Here is a 20,437-nt window from a genome sequence, read left to right as displayed (position 1 = left end):
AAGTATAGGACAACACAGAACTATTTAATTGCAAAGAACTTAAATTAAAATCTTATATATCAGACAATAATGGGACAACATCCCTCCTTCAGTTTTCAACTAAACCTGGAGATGCTACACAGTGGTAAACATGGTCCTATCCCAACGTTTTTATGATTTGTTGCTGGCATCAAATTTAAGATGAGCTATTTTTTTAAATTAAAATTGAACATTTGTTTTGGTTTAAACACCTCATGTGTTTTCTATCTTCTATTGTGAATAAAATATGAGTTAATGAGATTTGCAAATCACAGCATTTCTGCTTTTATTTACATTTTACACAGCATCCCAACTTTTGGGGGATTTAGAATTGGAATTGAAAAGAAAACCAAAAAAACCAAAGGTAGCCATCTATATGGCTCTGAATGATAAAGAGACAAGTTCTGCATTACATGACACCTGAACGGCAAACAAAAAGACAAACCTGCCAACAGACATAAGTTGTGGCAGAGGAAGTAGGTCATATGAAAGCACTCCTTGCCCTTTCAAATGGTTTCACTCCTTCCTGGATTTAATCAGATCCTTATTTCTCGTGAGTTTTGAAGACGTAAGCTGAGGCTTCTGGGACTATGCCTTAGGATCCAAAGAAAGAGAGTGTGTTCGTTGTGTGTGTGTGTGTGTTTGGCGCTGTGGCTAAGGTCTTTCAGTAGGAGTTCCTGACTTGAAGGTCGTCCAGATGGAAGCCTGTGTGATTTGTTAGAGCAAGCCACCGTGTTGACATGTCATCTCCAGAGATCTGGTGCAGCAACAAAAACAGATAGCTAAAAAGCCATCACAAAGAGATGGTACAAACCGGACCCACGAAAACAACATGAATGGCTGAAAACGGCGAGTGAAATATATGTTATGGAGCAACTGACTCACATGACAAGACTATGAGGAACAATGTTGAGTGAAATTTAAGAAATGGACTATGTTAATGTGTCAGTGACAGGATGAAATATTGATGTCAAAGGAGCAAATCTTGGAGATAAAGCAGTCCATAATGTTCATGCGATGATGTAGTTTCTTTCTGATGGTTTGTTGTATTTCTCTTTTTTCTTTTGTGTATATGTGAAATGGGAACAGACAGCTGCTGAAAGATTTCTAAATTAAAAAGTAATACTGGTGAAAGATAGCATTGATTTAGTCCATTGTATACTCTTTCACTCAGACAACTACAAACTAAACAGGAATGGGAAACTAAACTCATCTACAAACTAGTGCCAAGTTTACAGGCAGTGTTCTTCAGAAGGGGAACAACAATTTATTGCTACAGTATGGCAAAGTAGTACTCAGTTGATATGATCCAAGCTTCTTCTGTTCTTCAAAACCTGGGCAACGTGACCGAATTCCCACCAATGAGGGCTTGGGGCTGTCTGCAGCATTTATCTTTGTGAGCACAAATGTCTTCAACTCAAATGAAACTGCCTTGTTTCCCCAGTTAGAGTCATCGCCATTTGACAAGACAGTTTGCCTTTTGGCTGATACCAAATAATTAAGTTGCAAAAATAATTAGAGGAAGGAAAGAAAAGCATGTAAGTTTGAAGGGCCAGAATGTTAAGGGGCAAGGACAAGCAGATGGGAGATGTGAGATTGCCGTATGTACAGTGTCTCTTGAGACTTCCACATCACCATCTAAGCATCAGGCAACAATTTAGAAGGAAGAAATATTTCCTTTACAGGCAGAGAAGGGGTGTAGACACTGAACCATTTGTGCTGCATGCCACTCCAACTAGTCATAAAGGATGTTTTCAGTCGCTGGTGCCAAGTTTCTTAATTCAGTTCTGGCCCAGCAATAACATCCCATTTCATTGATGAATTTCCATCCATTCCAGGACATGATTTTTAACTAAAGTTGCAATGAAACGCTCAATTAACATTTGCACTAAGAATGGCTGCACTACAATATACTGCCTTTTCACATGCGTAGTCCTTCAGTTCACCCTATTATCAAATCAAGTTTCTAACACCATAATTCTCAGTTTCCCATTGTAACTTATCTGTGTGACAGGTGCTGGCTTAGATCAGCTATACCACAAAGAAGCCCCTGTTTCAGGCAGAGTTTGTTTATTTAAAGTGCTATCACACTGAATAAACCTCTAAAACCACAGCGTGGAAAAGCATGGCATGTGTGTACACAAATTTCTGCTGTTTGTCATTTTTTAGATGCATTGCTATACGCTTATTTCACCTCAATTATGCAAAAGACAAGCGCTCTTATTGAACACATACTTTGTTTTTAAATATTTGTAGCTGAATTAGAATGGGATTTCTGATTTGTTTGTTTTTTGTCTTATTTTTAAAGACACTGCAGTATATTAAGGACATACTTTAGTTTCCTCGTATAGAAATATATACAGTGGGGCCTCTATAATCCACTACAATGGTTTTTAAATGAAACAACCAAGAAGAGATTGAACTAGAGACATTGAGATTTAATTCAGTGTCTCTAACCAAAGTACTGAATTAACTGCTGAGGAATTAATTACAGACATGTTTATACATAGTTTCTCATTTCCAGAGGCTCAAAAGCAATGAAAAACAGTGACTAAGTTGCAGTGAGGTTAAGCCTGCTCTCTTGTCAAGAGCAAATAAGCAGATGAAAGATATGGAGTTAATTCCAAGTGTTGTACTTGTATCTAGTAACTGTTCACTGAAGCTTTCAATATGAGGTCAAAAGAGATGTCTATGCAAGCAAGAGAGGTCATCTTTAGGTTGAAAACCAAAAATGAACCTATCAGAGAGATGGCGAGAGCTTTAGGTTAGCCAACATGGGACATTCTTCAAAAGAACGAATGCATTGACCAGCTCAGCAACACCAAAAGGCCTGAAAGACCACTGAAGACATCTAAAGTTGATGATGACAGAATTATTTCCATTGTTAAGAAAAACAACCTTATAACTTTCAAGAACACTCTATCACTCTCAAAGTCTACAATGAAGACTTTAACAATGAATGTAAAAACAGACGTTTTACAACAAGGTGTAAATCACTGGTTAATTTAATTAAAAACCAGTCCAGATAAGGCTTTCCTAGAAAACATCTAGAAGAACCTGCCCAGTTCCAGAAAGTTCTTTGTACAAATTAAAACCTGGGTTAACTGGTACTAAACGGTGCAAAGAGAAAAGTATAGAAAGGCAAAGGAACAGCTCACGATTTGAGGCATCATCTGTCAAACATAATCATCATCTGTCAAAGGCAATGCCATGGCACGGCCATGTATGGCCGCTGGTGAACATGGCTACTAGTGTTTATTGATGATGTGACTGCTGACAGAACTAGCAGGATGAATTGTGACGTGTACAGGGCTATACTCTGCTCAGATTCAGACAAAGGTTGCAAAACTGATCCGACAGTGCTTCACAATACAAATGCACGATGGCTCAAACCACACTGCAGAACCAATTCAAGAGTTTCTAAAGGCAAAGAAAACAAACATTCGTCAATGGCTGTGTCGACATTTGGCAGAGCATCTTCCCGATCTTTAGGAAGGAAACACAGTTTCTAGACTAGACAGGTACTGACTGACTGCAAAGTAAAAAGTGTGGGACTATGTAGAAAAATGGCTGTGATTCCTAAAACAGATAATCCAAAGCATTTGTTAAACCTCTTGAATTAAATCTCTAAGTCTGCACTACAATCGCTTGATCGTGTTAAAATCCAATGTGGATCCACCGTGTGGCTAAATTACAAAAAATGTAATTGTCCCAAAACTTATGAACCTATTTGTATTTTATCTCCTATTTGCAAAAAAACCCCCCCCATTTACAATGTCTCCTTGGCTCCAGGAACGTGCTGCCATTTCATTTTTTGTAATATTTTGTAATATTTCCAAAGCAAACATAAACAAAAACTAGTGAACAGTTACTTTCATAACAAGAAGTTTTAAGTAGCAGCCAGTTTTACAGCTCATACAGAACCAGGCAATCCATGTGCGTTTCCTTGGAACAATTTTCCTTTAGAAAACAGTCAGAATAACTTTAAATCTGATGAGGTTTTTAACTTTATGGACCAAGTCCCAGAAATTTTTGGTTACACCTGCTATAATACAGAGCTCTGTACCACAAAATCTGACTGTTCGTATACTGGTTAAGGTAGGTTTTCCCATTCTGGGATATTTTTTGTTGTTGTTGTTTCCTTGTTTTGTGTGTTAAGGTGAAATGTGTACTATATCAGCCTGTCCTGACATCCTTCTTGCTCATGACAGTGATCAAAATACTTCAGCTCAGCGTTACTAAGTAAGCAGCTTTGTTGCTAGATTTTACCACTTGTCATGACTCTTTAGCAGATTTTTTTCCCCCAAACACAGCAAGAGAGCTGTTTCCAGTAACCTATTGCACTGCTCTCTCTCTCTGCTGTGTTCATTGGGTGAGAAAACTAGCAAGGTTTCAGAGTTAGAGAGAACAGCGGTGCACAAGTGTGAGGAAAAAAAAGACAGAGAGAAGTTTATCGCTGACACACATCACATTTTTCACACTTACATAAAAAAGAAAAACACAAAAACAATGGGCATAAACCTGGCCCTATTTAAAAGCAGAATGGGACCCCTGAAACACACACACATACAACAATAGGAGACAGATGTTGCTTTCACATGATGTCACTTTATTCTGCTTTTTCCTGAGTTATCGCAACACCACTTCAAGCGTGTTCTAGAGCTTGCATCTTTAAAATAAAAACAACAACAAACAAACGAAAAAACCAAAACCATCTTATGGCCACATTGCCATTTGGGTTTTACCACAGGTCTGTTTCCTCCATCTTTTCTGTCAGGATCATCTGGCACGATGGACAGATGGATGTAAATTACCAGTTACCAGGACTGGTAGCTCATCATCATCATCATCATCATCATCATCCAGTCAGATGTATCTTATGTAGCTCAGACAAAAATCCTCTAGCTGCCGTCTCAACTAGCAATCGAATGTTATTTATATATTTATTTTTACTACAGAGAAAACTACTAACACATCTGTAGAGAGATTCAGCATGAGCCCCCGCATCCTCAGGACCTTCTATCGCTGTGCCATTGAGAGCATCCTCACTGGATGCATCACCACCTGGTATGGCAACAGCACCGCTTACAACCGCAAAGCTCTCCAGAGAGTAGTGCGGTGCTCTGAACGGATAATTGGAGGTGAGCTTCCCTCCCTCCAGGACATCTACAGGAAGCGATGCCTGAGGAAAGCGGGGAGGATCATCAAGGACTCCAGTCACCCCAGCCATAAACTGTTCAGACTACTTCCATCAGGAAGGAGGTTCTGCAGCATCCGGTCCCGTACCAGCAGACTGAGAGACAGCTTTTTCCACCAGGCCATCAGACTGCTGAACACTTCATAGACACCTCACCTTCACTACTGGAACTTCAACATTATGCACTCCATACTGTATATAAATGCCACTTGTTTTGCACAATATCCAACTACCAACCTCTGTCTATTTTATATATTTATTTTATTTTTACTCTATTTAAATTGTAAAATATGTATACACACACACACACATATATACACACACGCAGGCATACACATTTAGTATACACATTCAGTAATATGCATACACTCTTATATTGTACATATATTTATTCATGTAATTCTAAGATTTAGCCATTCTTATATTTGCTTGTTCTTATGTTATTGTACTTTGCACACCTCTGTTGCTTGTGAAGCTCGCACACAAGAATTTCACTCACATGTACTGTACCAGTGTACCTGCACATGTGATGTGACAATAAAAGTGATTTGATTTGATTTAGAGTATTTTTTCAAGCACAACCTTGCAATGCCTCTTCTGGTTGAGTTTCCAGGAGAAGCCTCCTTGAGATTAGATGGGCAGCCTTCCATGAATCCTCTAATATCTTTGGAAGGATGTTAAAGATTGAGTTTTGAACTTTAAAGCATTATATTGCAGTGGAAATGATCGTTAGCAGACATTTACACCACTATAAAGCCATGATCTTAATAATAACACAAGGGGGTTTGCCAAAACTCCCTGATCTGCACAGATTTTCATATGAGCTGTATTCCTTTGCAGGAGAACGCCCTCTCAGATTAGCCCAGTTATTTCATTAAAACTCAGTGTGTTGAGAACCAATCTCGCTGAGCAATTAGTGGACTGTCTGATTCAACTTAAGAAGCAACAATCCAGATCCAATGTTAATAAGAAACTGGAAAGTTGTGTTACAGTTCTTTATCCAGACCAATAAAGGCACAATAGCAACAAAGAGAACAAGAAAAATATTACGTAAAAGCATGGACATCCCACAGTTTTAAAGATTGATTTTAATAGACATATAAAAGGCATTTCTATTTGTATGTTCCTGTATTGACAGTGAGAGAGAACCTATCTAGAACAACGCAGTGTCATTGTTAGTGTATGCGTGTATTCATTTTAGAGCAAATCATACAGCAGAGATGATGAAGTGTGGGGATTAATCAAAATTTTAACAATTTAATTTCCACATCACAGATCTATATCTGCCCCAAGGATCTGTAATGCTGACTCTGCCTCAAAGATTTGGGTTTTTATGTGTGTGCAGTGGAGGCACTTGGATAAACAGTAACACCCCATGGTGGCTCCAGGATGCGCTGTATTAACTTTGTGTTATTTTAGGACTCATTCCAGGAGAGGGCATACCACACAGAGAAAATGCTTGTTTCCTGTGACCAATTTAAACACAGTCTAACTCAGTGGGTCTAATTTTGTTGTGCTTATTCAGGAGATGATTTCTCCTGAGGATATAGAGAAAGGGGAAAGAGAAGAGAAAGGTTTTTTTAAGTCACCCCTCCTGTGGTATCTCTTGTTGCAGTGCAGGGAGGCCTGGCTACAACTGTTACCAATTGGCCCTGGTGTGACTGACTGTGTTTGAGGGTACTGCTTTATTGCCAACTAAAACACACACATACACACACATCTCTGGGTGTAACTGGAACTTCACTTGGCACACGCAAAGGCACTCAGCATGATGATACTACTCATAGCAATTATGGTATTTACAAGAAGTTGCACAGTCTTGGAAAAGTTTCTTTCAACTTCTTTCTTTTTTTTTTGGCTCTTGACTGCTTTTTGTACACAAACCCTGAGGCTCTATGATGAGTGAGGAATGTAGCGTTTTACCTGTTTTTGACGTAAGCACAAAATTCAACAATCAATTTAGTGCTGAAACTAAAAACACAAACAATGAAGACAAAATAGGATGTGCATAATCATGCTACAAAAGGTGAGGCTCTCTCTATTCCTGGGAGTCCTATCACTGTTTAAATATTCACAATGGTGATCGATAATTTATAACTTAATTTGCCAACATCAACAGATCTGCAAAAGTCTTTTTTTTTTTAATCATGGGGCTAACCAAACATAATGAGATTCCTTAGACATCAGAGAATCTTAAATTGCATTTTTTAACTACAGTGGAAATATGATACACAAATCTTCCCACTTAGGCAAACCAGATGGAAAATGAGTTAAAGATGTAATGCTGTAGAAAACAATGTATACTACAAGAAATGTCTTGTACATGTAGACAAGAAATTGAATAAGGAACACCATCAGACAGATGTACACATGGACACCAAGCTACACAATTATTTAAGTTTTACATGGGTAATGGCATAAAGCATATTTTTTAAGTAAAGCTAATTTAGTGCCAATTTTTATGTATTTCTGACCAAATATGCATGTGTGCTGATGGGGTTTGTGATAGTATCAACATACGCACAATTTACACTCCCAACATCTGGCCTTCTGAAGTACTGATCCACATGCGAGCAGATTAGTCTCACTTCTGGGCATCATTCTTTCTGGCTCCAACAAATCTCTGAGTTGTTTCAAAAGCACTGACAGACGCCTCCACTCAACACATTGAGGTGGGGGGTAAGATACCCTTTTATTGCATCATAACATTTTCTCCCACCAGGTTATTGGCTGCCGCAGTGATGATGGATGTCTTGCTTTTGCAACTCATGCCATGTACATACTTGCCAGTGATCAAATTATAGAAATGTTTATACATATTGTGGGACAACCTTTGCTTTCAATGAAAACTTTGCATTGGCACTTTTGTTGTCAGCTTTGGAATAAATTTAACTTTACTATGCTACCAGGAGAAGACGTAGCCTACCGATCGCTGAAAGAAGCCCTCCACTACTGCATATTCATTTCAAACAATATTCACGCTGTTACATCAGAGATTTGCAGTTCCTTGAATTTCTGACTGCAAGTCTTTCAACAAAGGAGCATAAAATATTGACAAGGCTCAAGTGATAAGTCAAATATCATCTTATTATTTTGCAAACTTCAAACTAGCAAAACATGGGTCCTGGCATTCATCAGAGTGATACTTTAACTAATACCACCCATCTGAACATTCCTCCAGACCAAGCCCAGGCTCGAAGGAGAGCTAGACAGTATTAGACACGTGGCTGTACAAATGATGAACCTGAAATGTTCATCTTATACGTTTTATTTTATGCAGTCTGGATGTTTGTACTGAACTGATAAATTACATAAACTGGCATAAAATGACGCAAATATACCAATATGCTGGAAAAGCACTGATCAACAACATGTAATACTTTTAAATACATGCTTTCACATTTCGTGCTTTAATCCCAAACATTTGTGTGCCAACCTGAAACCGAAACCGGCTGTGTGTCCACAGACAGTTTCACCTCTCTAACCCTGTTACGTTTACCAAAAGATCAATCACCGCACATGACAGACACCAAAAAGAACAACCAGCTGATGAATGACTTACTCAAAATTAGGAAGAAAAAAAAAAAAGACTTCAAAGAACAGCACAGAAATTCAAAAACCTGCCCATTAGTTCAGTTTTAGTTGATACTAACCATTGGGTTTATATTTGTTAGACACTAAATACAAAGGTGAAGGTTTAAAAAAAATTTTCCCACCAAACACTGGGTTTTCCCCAGATAATCTACTAGCCATTCCGCACAAGCATATGCATGTGGATACAGTAAATTTCATAGGACATGTTTCTTAAGAAGTATAAACCAACAGCCCTGGACTCATATATGGAAAAAAAGCACCACAGAAACATCTGTTATGCTGCTGTCTCAAGCATGTTACGTAAATTAAACTGGCAACGTTACCACAGTTCTTTCAGCCTCAAATTATACTTGTATATACACTCACCAAGCAGTTTATTAGAAACACCATACTTGAACACTGTGCTCACAAAACTGTGTTAATGCTCTGTGCCATGGAATCCACTAGACAATCAGAAATACAATATGAAGGCATTATACAGTCCCAATCAAAAGTTTAAGACCATTTGAAAAATGGAAAAAAATCATATTTTGTATGGTCAGATCTTAACAAGGTTCTGAGAAGAGCTTCAACGTGCAACAATAAGAAATGGGAGTGCGACAAAACATTTTTTAACCATGAAAATAACGCTTAAACTCTAACAGGCTATTTTACAGCTGATTAAAAGTTTAGGACCACATGTCTTTAAAAGGCATGGATTTATTGTGGTTTTCTAAAAGGCCTGACAGAAAACCATTATGACGTTCTGATGGCAAAGGCAAAAAAAACTTTCACTTTTTGAATGTGGTCGGGTTGTTGAACTGCATAAGCAGGGTCTCTCGCAGCGCGCCATTGCTGCTAAGGTGGGACGCAGTAGTTATTTGGAATTTCTTAAATGATCCTGAGGGTTATGGAACAAAAAAGTCGAAGTGGAAGACCCAAAATAATTTCATCAGCACCGAGCTGGAGAATCCAATTGTCTGTCCGTCAAGACACTGGACGATGTTTGGCCCAAATAAGGCCGCTACTGGTGCCGACTGCAGCCCCACAACCATGAAATGGCATCTGAGACTGAAGGCTTCAAAAACAAAAAATGTCTTCAAGGGCCTCATCTCCACGAATGCTACAGAACTGACCGTTTGGACTTTGCAAGAGAGAGTAACATCACTCTTTTGGATCATCCTGCGTGTTGCTCTGATCTAAATCCAATTGAGAATCTTTGGGGATGGATGGCAAGGGAAGTTTACAAAAATGAACAACAGTTCCAGAGAGTAGATGCTCTTCGTGCGGCTGTCTTCACCACTTGGAGAAATGTTCCCACTCACCTCATGGAAACAATTGCATCAAGCATGCCGCAACGAATTTTTGAAGTGATCAACAATAATGATGGAGCTACTCATTACTAAGTTCATGTATGGAAATTAGATATCTGTTTTGGGAAGGTTTACGGGTTTTTTTGGGAGGTGTGGTCTTCAATTGTGGTTTTCAATAAATTGCATGCTCAAAAAACGTTGCATGTTGAAGCTCTACTTGGAACCTTGTTACAATCCAACGATGCAAAATATGATTTTTTTCCATTTTTCAAGTAGTCTTCAACTTTTGATCGGGACTATACATATATATATATATATGCAACTATAAACTAGCTCTAAGGCACACACTGTACTAGAGCCCGACTGATATTAGTTAGTTCCCAATATATTGCTATCTGCATTTATAATGGATGACACATTAAAATTTTAATTAAAAAGTACAGAAGGGGAGAAACACCATTTAACCATGGTTAGGAGTCTTCATGTTACACAGTGCCACTTCTCTGTTGGTAACATGCAAGTTTGAAATGCCACAAACAAATTCGAGCAGAGTTGGGCAGAGAGCAAACAGGTAAACCATGACGTGTGACAATAAAATAATATTACTCTTAAACTCCAGTGTGATTATCTCAGCAAGGACTTAAAGACACACAACAAATGTTATGGAAATCTTTTTATGTTTCATGTGCCCGAACAAAAAGCCAAAACAAAACAAAAACATTTTGCCAATATATTGGCTTTTTAAATCACCAAATATCAGTATCGGTCTTATAAACTGCATATCGATTTTTACTCTACACTGTACCATACTACAACCTTACTATCATCTACCCCACCTCCAACCTCCCCACTCTTCTGTCTCTCATATAGAAGGTGTAACTTCTTGCCAGCTATGTTACGTTGATCAGGAAATACCTTCCATATTTATTTGAATATTTTGCCCATCCTAGTTGCCTATTCTTGGATGTTCCAAACTTAATCTCAGATTAATTAACAGTCATGATAGCAGAGCTGGTATCATTACAAGCCACAACAATGTGACCGTTACCGTTTTCATCTTGTGAGTCTGTGTTTGCGTGTGTGTGCGTCACTGGGGAAAAACACATTCACAGTAACACCAACTGCGACAGTGAAACTACGACAAAGGTGGTGTTGAAACACCAGCAGGTGTTTATAAGTATGTTTGTCCATCTGTGTGTAGGCAGATTTTGACAAGGGGATAAAGCAAGATATTTACAGGTGTGAAGATGAAAATAAGAATAAAGTTAAAAGATGGAAGTGCTCCATTACGGAGAACATAAAGTGCTAAAAATAATTAAAATGAGAACTATAGAAATTAAATGCATTATTATTAAAAATAAATACAGGAATCTACTTTTTGAGATACACGTTGATATAACTACTTTAACTTGCTTCAGTATTTCTTTGTATCAATTCCCCTATTTTTGCTTTTCTCAACTTTCCTGTTCATTTATTAATTCATTTTCAAAATATATATTTATGCAGTCTTTATATATTTATATTTATATTCCCTTCACATTTTTCTTCGTTTATATTCCAAAGCTTATTTATTTCTAAATGTTAATTTTACAGTTTCTTCTCCAGCTCTACTTCATTATGTAAATGCACCAGTCTTTCCAGCAGCACAGCATGATTAAAATATCAAGCCTTTGGAAACAGCATGGTCCTTTACTGGAAATGATTAGCACTGTATATATAAACAAACAAACAAAAAAAGTGAGCACGGTACTGATAGTACTGGCTCAAAAGTACCTAAACCTCATCAGCAGAGAAAATGATGTCAGCTTGGATAAGTGGTGACTATAAAACATTTTATGATCTCACATTTTCCAAGATAGTTACGAGCCATCAAAAGAATATAAACATTTATTACAATCAAATAAGATACTATCCACAGAAAAAACACAAACAAAGCCTCAAAAAAAGTGTTGAATTTCGAGGAATGAAAAAAACTTTACAAACAGCTCTTTATCCTGTTAAATTAAACTGTTATGATGGCCAGCCATCACTGAAAAGTGAACAGTGAACATGAATTGAAGTTGCCAGTGTACTGCATACAATTATTACATCAACAAGTCATCTGCTCTGACTTTTTAGAATTGATGAAAAAAGATCTAAAACTCTTAAAGCGCTCTACAAAGACCAACAGCACTGAGAAGAAGTTTGATTATTACCAGGCTTTTCACCATCATCACCCCTCTTATGGCCAGGTGCCACCAAACAATGTGTGTGTGATGAGCATGAGGGTGCCAGCACCATCAGTAGCAGCAGTATAAAGCAGGGACCACCCTGTCACTGGCACGGCACCTCCAACCCAGTCGCGGTTACACTTCATCACTACCATCACACTTCATTAGCAAGGACACCCGGGAGTGGGTGGCATATTAAGAAACAAGGAAATAGCAAAGAATGAAATATCATGAGCTTAATTGGATGAGTTTCATAGGACACGAGAACAGGGAAGTACCTACTGGATTCTTGAACAGAGATCAGGTTATCTAGTGCACTTCTTTGTTTTGGTCAAATTAACATTAAGAAGACTACATTAAAAATTAAACATGGCCATGTAAAAGAAAAAGACAATTAATGCACGATTTCCTTTGACATAACCTCATTAAATATTTTTCTTTTTCAGCAATTTTAAATGCAAAAACACTATGCCCATGGTAAAAAGTCTATCCAATGTTTCCTTGTGTTTCCTATTCCCTGTGTTCTCGGTGCCCCCTGTCTGTCTCTCTCTCTGTGTCTATGGTGTGTAGGTGCTTGCTGGCATAGGTGGGGTCTCCCTTCACTTGACTCTGCTCATCCCCTGTCTTAGCTCGATTACCTGCCTCCCACCAGCTCACCTGTGTGCACTCAATTTACTTAGACTCTGACCGCAGTGGTAAAAAACACAAACTGACTTAAACACTAAACTGACTTACACTAAAATCACTTTTAGTGATTTTCTTCCAGGGTTTGTTGTTACTGAACTTTCTCTCTTACACTTCAGGATCATGTCCAGGCTGACTGTGTCTCTGTTGTTCCCTTGCCCATCCACAAACCACCAAAAGCTCTCTCTGCTTGCTGTGGTCTTTCACCACTGCAGCTGCAGTGCCAATTGCCCAAAATTCTCTCCACTGCCCCTGGATTTCTGCTCTCTACCTTCAGCCTGATCCTTTAACAATCAATTACAGAATGTGAAATCTTATGTTCAAATCCTGCATTTGCTTCCTGTTATTTGTAACAAGAGAGTTTTTTTAACAGTTATATGATTTTGACAAACTACAAGATTTTATATTTTTGTTGTCAGAATGTTAAAAAACAAAAAAAGTAGGCTTGGGAGGAAGAATTATTCCTTTAAAATGAAATCACACTGAAATCCCACACATTTTCACTGTTGCTGGAACTAAACCATTTATACGTGCATTCTAATAAAACTGAGCATGAGCTTTCTCAATTGCTATTTTTTAAGTGATTAGAGACTTTCCCAATAACGGAACAACTGTGTTTTAATTGAAATAATCTGAGTCAATAACTCATCATCCCCTGTGGTGAGTGGAGCTTCCCGGCAATACGCTGGCCGGCTGACTGACTGAGGAGTTATGGAGGGACTTTGATCTTCAAGCCAGACCCTGTTTCACACATAATGCACTCTGACGCATAAAGACACATATGCTCTCATGCTCAGACACTGACACAAATACACATGTATAGACATTTTGGTCTATCAGCATCATAGAATCAGACACACAGCTAGAGAGAGACACACAAGCTTCCTGTATGTGACATGCTTCCAACAAGCATTCGTGTCTCAAAGAGGAGCAGAATTAATTTACAGTGCTTCTCAGAGGCACCACTGAGCATTACAGAGTTGTATCATACCTAATACAGATGTTTTCCTGCAGAGAAGAGTTTGGGGCCAGTAGGTATTTATCTTCTAGGGATCAGTGGGGCATGGAACATGAAACATCACAGAGGTGTTTTTCAGCCTGGAAAATTCTCAGAGATGCTGGGATCAAATCTGGACTTTACTTTGGATCTTGGTCTGTGCGGCTTTCAAAAAGGTTCTTGAGTTCAAGTCGGCATTTCTGAAGCCTCTCTGAAACCTCTCTGAAACCTTTAAATACTAATAGGTGGTTTTTATAGAAATAAGACAAGAAGGTCAAACCGCATTTTTACTTCCAACCAAATTCGATCATATTGACTCCAAATGACTTGCTGCACTTAAAACAGAAACCGGATAATCTGAATAAGTTACATTTTCAAATTGTTTGTTTTAGCTGAGCAGGTTTGAACATTTAAACAAATATTTAAACAAACTATGCCAAAAAAAGGGATGGACAGATATATTACTTTACAGAGACTCAAAACAGAACAATAAATGCTGTTTTTATGAAACCATTTCATTGATCTTAGTATTATTTGTTTTCCATTTGTTTACTCAGCTTTCTCAGCATGGCACTACTATTTTTTCCCTCTATGTCATTTTTATTTATGAACTTTAAAAAGCAATCCAAAATATTGCGCTGAAACACAGTCATGCCAGAAACATATATTTGAATTTGAAACTGACAGAGTTAGGGACATTTGGCAAGCTAGGCTGACAGAAGAGATGAACTGCTGAAGTTTGTGGTGGATTTAGGGTAACTGCACTCTACTCATGAAAACCAGAATGAAAGTTTGGCCACCAGTGCGGCTGAAATAACTTCCCATTTCAACAGCCTCCCACATAATTGTGGGCAGCTAGGAATGATGGAGGGTACAAAGAAACCGGCACAAAAACATGATGCAACGATACCACATGCTTTGCTGCACTTAAAAACACGGCTAGATGCGCAGACAATTAAACAGTGAGAAAACCACATGTATACACAGTGACACAAACACATTAGGGCGAACATGTGACTGTAGCCCAAGTAGCTGGACTCTACCCTCATATAAATCAATGACACACACTAACAAATGTGTCATTATCATACTGATCCTATTAAGTATGACAGTGTATTACATGTATATGCTGAAAGCATTTAAACAGCTGCACCTACAGCTGTCGCATAATTACAGAGTTCCTCCAGATGATGAGTCAAAAGGAGGCGGTGCTGATCACTGAAGGAGAAGAAGAACCCTCCTCAGAGGATTTAAACAAATTAACAAAACCTGTGAGAGATCCTATGACTCCTTCTTCATCTTGCCTAAACTTGGATCATTCCACCCCCACAACACAAGGACACAAGTTTAAATAATTACACTTTGTAGGTGGAATCACACAGTTTTACTGAGTCCTGCAGCTGCTGTGCCGCCACAGCCTCTACTGCCCACTAGTGGATTCATGTGTGGGCTACACAAGTCTACTGCTGAAGAAATAATACAACAAACATTTGTTATTTACACTCATTATACTTAATGCAGTAACTGTCATAATACCAAGTATAAACCTTTTTTCTTTTTAATTTCAAAGTAATTTAATTCAAGTCTACATCTGTACAGTGTTTCTACCATTGCCATGGAGCAAAGAGCAAAAATATAAATAAACAAAACCAAACTATTTTATTCACTTTACTTAAACAATTCACGTAGCCTTGTTTCATTTCAGTACAGTGAAAGTCTTCACTGCATTTTGCAGTCACTTATGAATAAATGCAAATAAAACTTAACTGAACATGCCCCCCACAAAGCTGTCCACCTAGGAGAAACATCGCTGTGTGTTGGTCTTCCTTAGTATGGAAAGTGTGTGCCCATTCACACTGCAACATTAAAGTACTGCTTGGCTCAGATGTGTCACAATAGGAGCTTGAAGACAAAACTGCAGGCTGGGGTTAAGTCAAGAGTGAAACAGATGAGGCTGATAACAGATCAGAAGACTTTTTTAACAGATGATTAAAGACTTGTTGCAATTTATAATGGAACAGTGATGTATCACTCTGAAGGTTACCTGATAGCCATCACTTAAAGGCCCACTTGAAGCCTGATCCTGTCAAATGCCCCTCCAGCGTAATAATAATACTGGTAGACATAACATGCCACGTATCTTGCACATACTTTAGTACAAATAAGCAGTGAGATTTCAGAACACTTAATAGTTCACAGTTAAGACTATTATTTCATGTAAAACACTTTGTTATCGATGTTTACAAAGATTTTTTATTTATTTTATTTTAAAGAAGAGCTACTGTGCTTGTTACTTGCTTGATCTGTTATTTTTTGTCTTATTTTAATTTTAACCACTTCCTCCACTGTACAATTTTTTTAATTTGCTTGTGATTCTTCATTTGTCCATTTCTTTCTTTGGAATAGCTTTAATAAAATATGTTAACCAACTTCCTAATGAGTGAGATAAATTAGGCCACTGTAATTCCTCTTCACATCTCGGTATCGCACATTTTGATCGTCGCTCTCATCACTGCTTTCTGTCATACTGTCCTTTCCGGTTCTTTCCTAACCGTCATTTGTAATCCTTTGCTCTTCTGAAATGTGCCCACTCAATCACTGAAGCAATAAGATCGCTTTACCTTACTAGCGGCACAGCACATTTGTAAGATTAGCCCACCATGCTGTCTACCGCACCGTCTGTGATTGCGCCAACTTACATGTGAGGTCTTGCATTAACGTCTAGCTCAGACTCAGTCTCTGACTGGACAGTGGTCTCTTAGCTCTTCATGCAGATATAAATACGACCTATGTGCCAATCACAACTTGACAACATGTGCTGTACATGTGGTGCACACCTTCGGCACAAATAAAATGATCTCACACTTAGACAAGGCACTCACACTTTCAAACAAACACACACACACACACACACACACACACACACACACACACTCTGAGGGCAGGCTGCTAAAGAACAGATGTATATATGTGCACTTTCATGCACGCACACACACACACACACACACACATTAAAACATAAAAATGCCCAGAAGATGAAGGTGCAATGTTCCCCCTGTGCTTAAATGGGAACCACGTGCTGGCTGTGGGTTGAGGCAGACTTAGTAAAGTAAGTCCTTCCACTCATTATGTGGGATGACCCATGCTTCCTTGAGGCTGAGGAAAGCGCAAGGCAGCTTTCTGCTAGTCGGCCCTTTGAATGCAGCCTCCAAACCAGAGTGGTTAGCAATTATATAAACAGAGGAGGAGATTTGTTCCCGTTGTCACTTGCGTTAGCCAAAAGGAACCTGCCAGACCAAGCCGGAGTCCGTCTAAGGTACCATTAAATGGCAGGGAACCCTTTGCTCAGAGCCAAAGGAACTGGCAGCTGTAAATTGCAAAGGTTCCCATCCATGAATACCACCAACAGCTTTACAGCTAATGTGATTGCCCCCGAATAATAAATATAAACATCAGTTTACAGTCAAACTTCATGCAAAATATATACTTCACAGCTCCTCCTTGTTATGTTATCACAAAAAAACTATCAGCTTTTAATAAATATTTGCATAGAACATTTGCACACTAAGATTACTAATAAATAAGGTTTACTATAAAATAAAATTTAAATGTATAATAATACTGTAGACAGTAACACCAATCGGTAAAGTAGTAATAGCTGAATAAAGGATTTGTTTAAGGTGTTTATGTGGTACAAAAATAGATTTTGAAAAGCACGACTCCCTCCCATGGCAATCTTCTAATTCAATTCAATTCTTCTAATTCAAAAAGGCAGCAATGGGTTGAGGCTGTATCCCTCATCACTCTGAGCTGAATGAGTGAATTAATGTCTGGACAGTTGTGTGTCATACTGGGAGTGTGGGAAACGAAAAAAAAAAGCTCCAATAAGTCTCATAAAAATTAGCAATTGCTGTATATTAAGTGTAAGCGTGCTGACCAAAAACTGTCAAAACATTTGAAGATTAACTGTTTATGATGAGTCAAGGCTTAGTCTAAAAGCCGTTATTTTAATGGTTACAGAAATGTTATATGTAAAATTTGTGAAATCCAATATAACAGATGGCAGTAAGAAGGTGCAGAATAAGACACTATCTAAAACACACAAAGATAGATTACTGGCAATAAAGCCAAATTCATCAAAGACACCTTGCCCAGTGAGTGTTTGTTTCCAACGATGTCTCATCTGCTTCTAAGACAGTGGTGGGAAAGGTTGTTGAAATCATACCTTCTGGATTTTTTCCCCCACTTTCCTCATTAGCGTACTCTTTTTCGGTAATATGCACAATTAATAGTTTGTGAAAAAGCTTGCAAGTGCCAGTATGGTGGCTATGTATATTGTGAGAATTGATGGACTAGCTAGGGAGTGGAAGGGAACCTCGCCCAGTCTCCATACAGGCCTGTTGGTAGACATCTGGAAGGGATCCGGGTCTGAAAATGAGCTAAGTATGATAGACCACAACTCACTACTGCATCATACTGTATACTGGGCTTCTTTGAGTGCCTGTCCACGTGCACATCATGTCTGTTAAATGTGCATCTAAGCATCTAAGCATGCATGTACATGAAAGCCAGAAAGCAAAACAATGAGCCTAGAACAAAATTAGGTCCCCATAGGAGTCAAATCAATCTCTCTCCCCAGTTAACATGATGAAGTTACTACAAAGCTGGAAGTAAGAATAACTAGCCGCATGCTAATATCTCAGCTGGCAGATTCTGTCCATTACAGATATATACTTGTATTTTTCCATAGCCGTTCATTTTCGGTGAGACAGAAGCTTCTTTAATAAAGCAGAGGTGTACTTTATACTATAACTATAGGTTTTTCTACTCTTTGTTATACACACAGAATATTCTGATAATATATTTTTGTCCGATTTTGTGTGCAGTTTCTAAAACACAGGCAGCTGATTTCAACACAGTTTATTAGAGGAACTAACAAAGTCATAATGCCAAAGAGGCAATACTTGAGCTGAACAGACCATAAAAAGATTTTATTTTAGAGTTTTTTCAAAAGAAACATCAGCACCCACAAACATGCAACGTCAGGATCATTTGATCCACAGACCTGTGGTTTAGGTGGTTCTACAATACAATGTACTACAATATCACTTACATTATGATACACAGAAACTAAAAATGAGTCACCATGATGCATAAAAAAGGCACAAACTGCTTTAAAACTGGCTTCATCATAAGTTGGCCACTAGAGAATACCACTTTCAATTTCATACTTTGTTTTTCCATTGATGTTGGACTTTTGGCATTATTGGTGCTGTTAAATAACAAAGAACAAGTAAAACGCTTATACAAATGTGTTTCCTGTTGTTTTTGATGGCTGGAAAAATTGCTTAAAAAAATACCTAATGCATAAAATTGTCACAATGTGGTTGCAGAAGTTGTATGTTCACAAAAGTTTTTGTTTTAGTGTGAAACTTTTTGATGTGATTTCAGTATTTGCTGAGCAATGGCTAACCTTCTTAACAGTGGCAGGTGAGATGGCTAAAGCAAGCACGAAAGTTTTACCGGGTGTCTCCACCATGACTCTCTTTTACCACTTTGACAAACCATTTTTCTTTCTGGAGTACGAGCAATCCTGCCACTGGCTTTTTAATGTGGGGCCTTTCTTGCAAACATCTATCACCAGCACACATTTGCTCCAGATGGATCGAGATAAATCAAAGTCAAGATCGTGAACAAAGACTGCTGCTTGTAATGCAAAAAACACATTGGGGGAAAAAAAAAAAGACGGGTGAAAACCTCCTACACGTTAGGATGTAGGAAATTATTTTATTCTATTCCTTTTTTGGTTGTTTTTGAGTCAAATCTCCTTATAAACTCCTACGTTTTTCATACCCTTGATTGCCATGGAAATCTTGTTAATTTCCAGCATCAATATTTTGCTGTACTTAAAAATTTTAAAATGCTTTACTCAAGCAACAAGCCAGTCAGAAAGAAATCAATGTTAATAAACAGTAAAAGATATGAAAACTTTGCAGTTAGGGATTGCTTCAAAGAAGAAGTATGTGTGATAGAAAGTAACCTACTGGCACTGAGCCACTGTGTCAGAAAAGCACATAAGGAAACATTCAACCTTTTAATGTATGGATTTTTTCATGCAACCCACCACAGAGTGAGAAGGACTACCAGTGACTATCACATTTAGATCAATCACTGTTTATGGTGGAACTGCTGGAACATCGAGAAATTCTACACAAAAAAGCCAGTGTAATCACAAAAAAAGTCAAGAAAGCTTTTCTAAATAAGAGAAAGGGTCTTAGTCCACTGAGGGGGAACAAAGAAAGCATGATTGATGGAATGTCTTCAGACGTTTTTCCATTAGTGTCTCAAAATGTTAATTTCTTTACTGTTCCAAACTAGATTATTCATCATTCACTATTGGTGACCCTCATGCCACTGTCAGCCCCCTCTCCTTCGCAACTTTATC

The 20,437-nt window shown here is 38.2% G+C and overlaps 1 protein-coding gene across 1 annotated transcript in view; it reads right to left on the bottom strand.

Annotated features, from left to right (window-relative positions):
• Positions 1–20,437, bottom strand: part of stx8 (syntaxin 8) — a 43,777-nt gene that overhangs the window by 11,407 nt on the left and 11,933 nt on the right. The window lies entirely within an intron of this gene.

Source organism: Oreochromis aureus, linkage group 6 (genome assembly GCF_013358895.1).
Source record: "Oreochromis aureus strain Israel breed Guangdong linkage group 6, ZZ_aureus, whole genome shotgun sequence".
Taxonomy (NCBI): Eukaryota; Metazoa; Chordata; class Actinopteri; order Cichliformes; family Cichlidae; genus Oreochromis; species Oreochromis aureus.
Note: the sequence above shows the minus strand (reverse complement) of the source record. Positions and strands in the feature narration are given on the sequence as shown.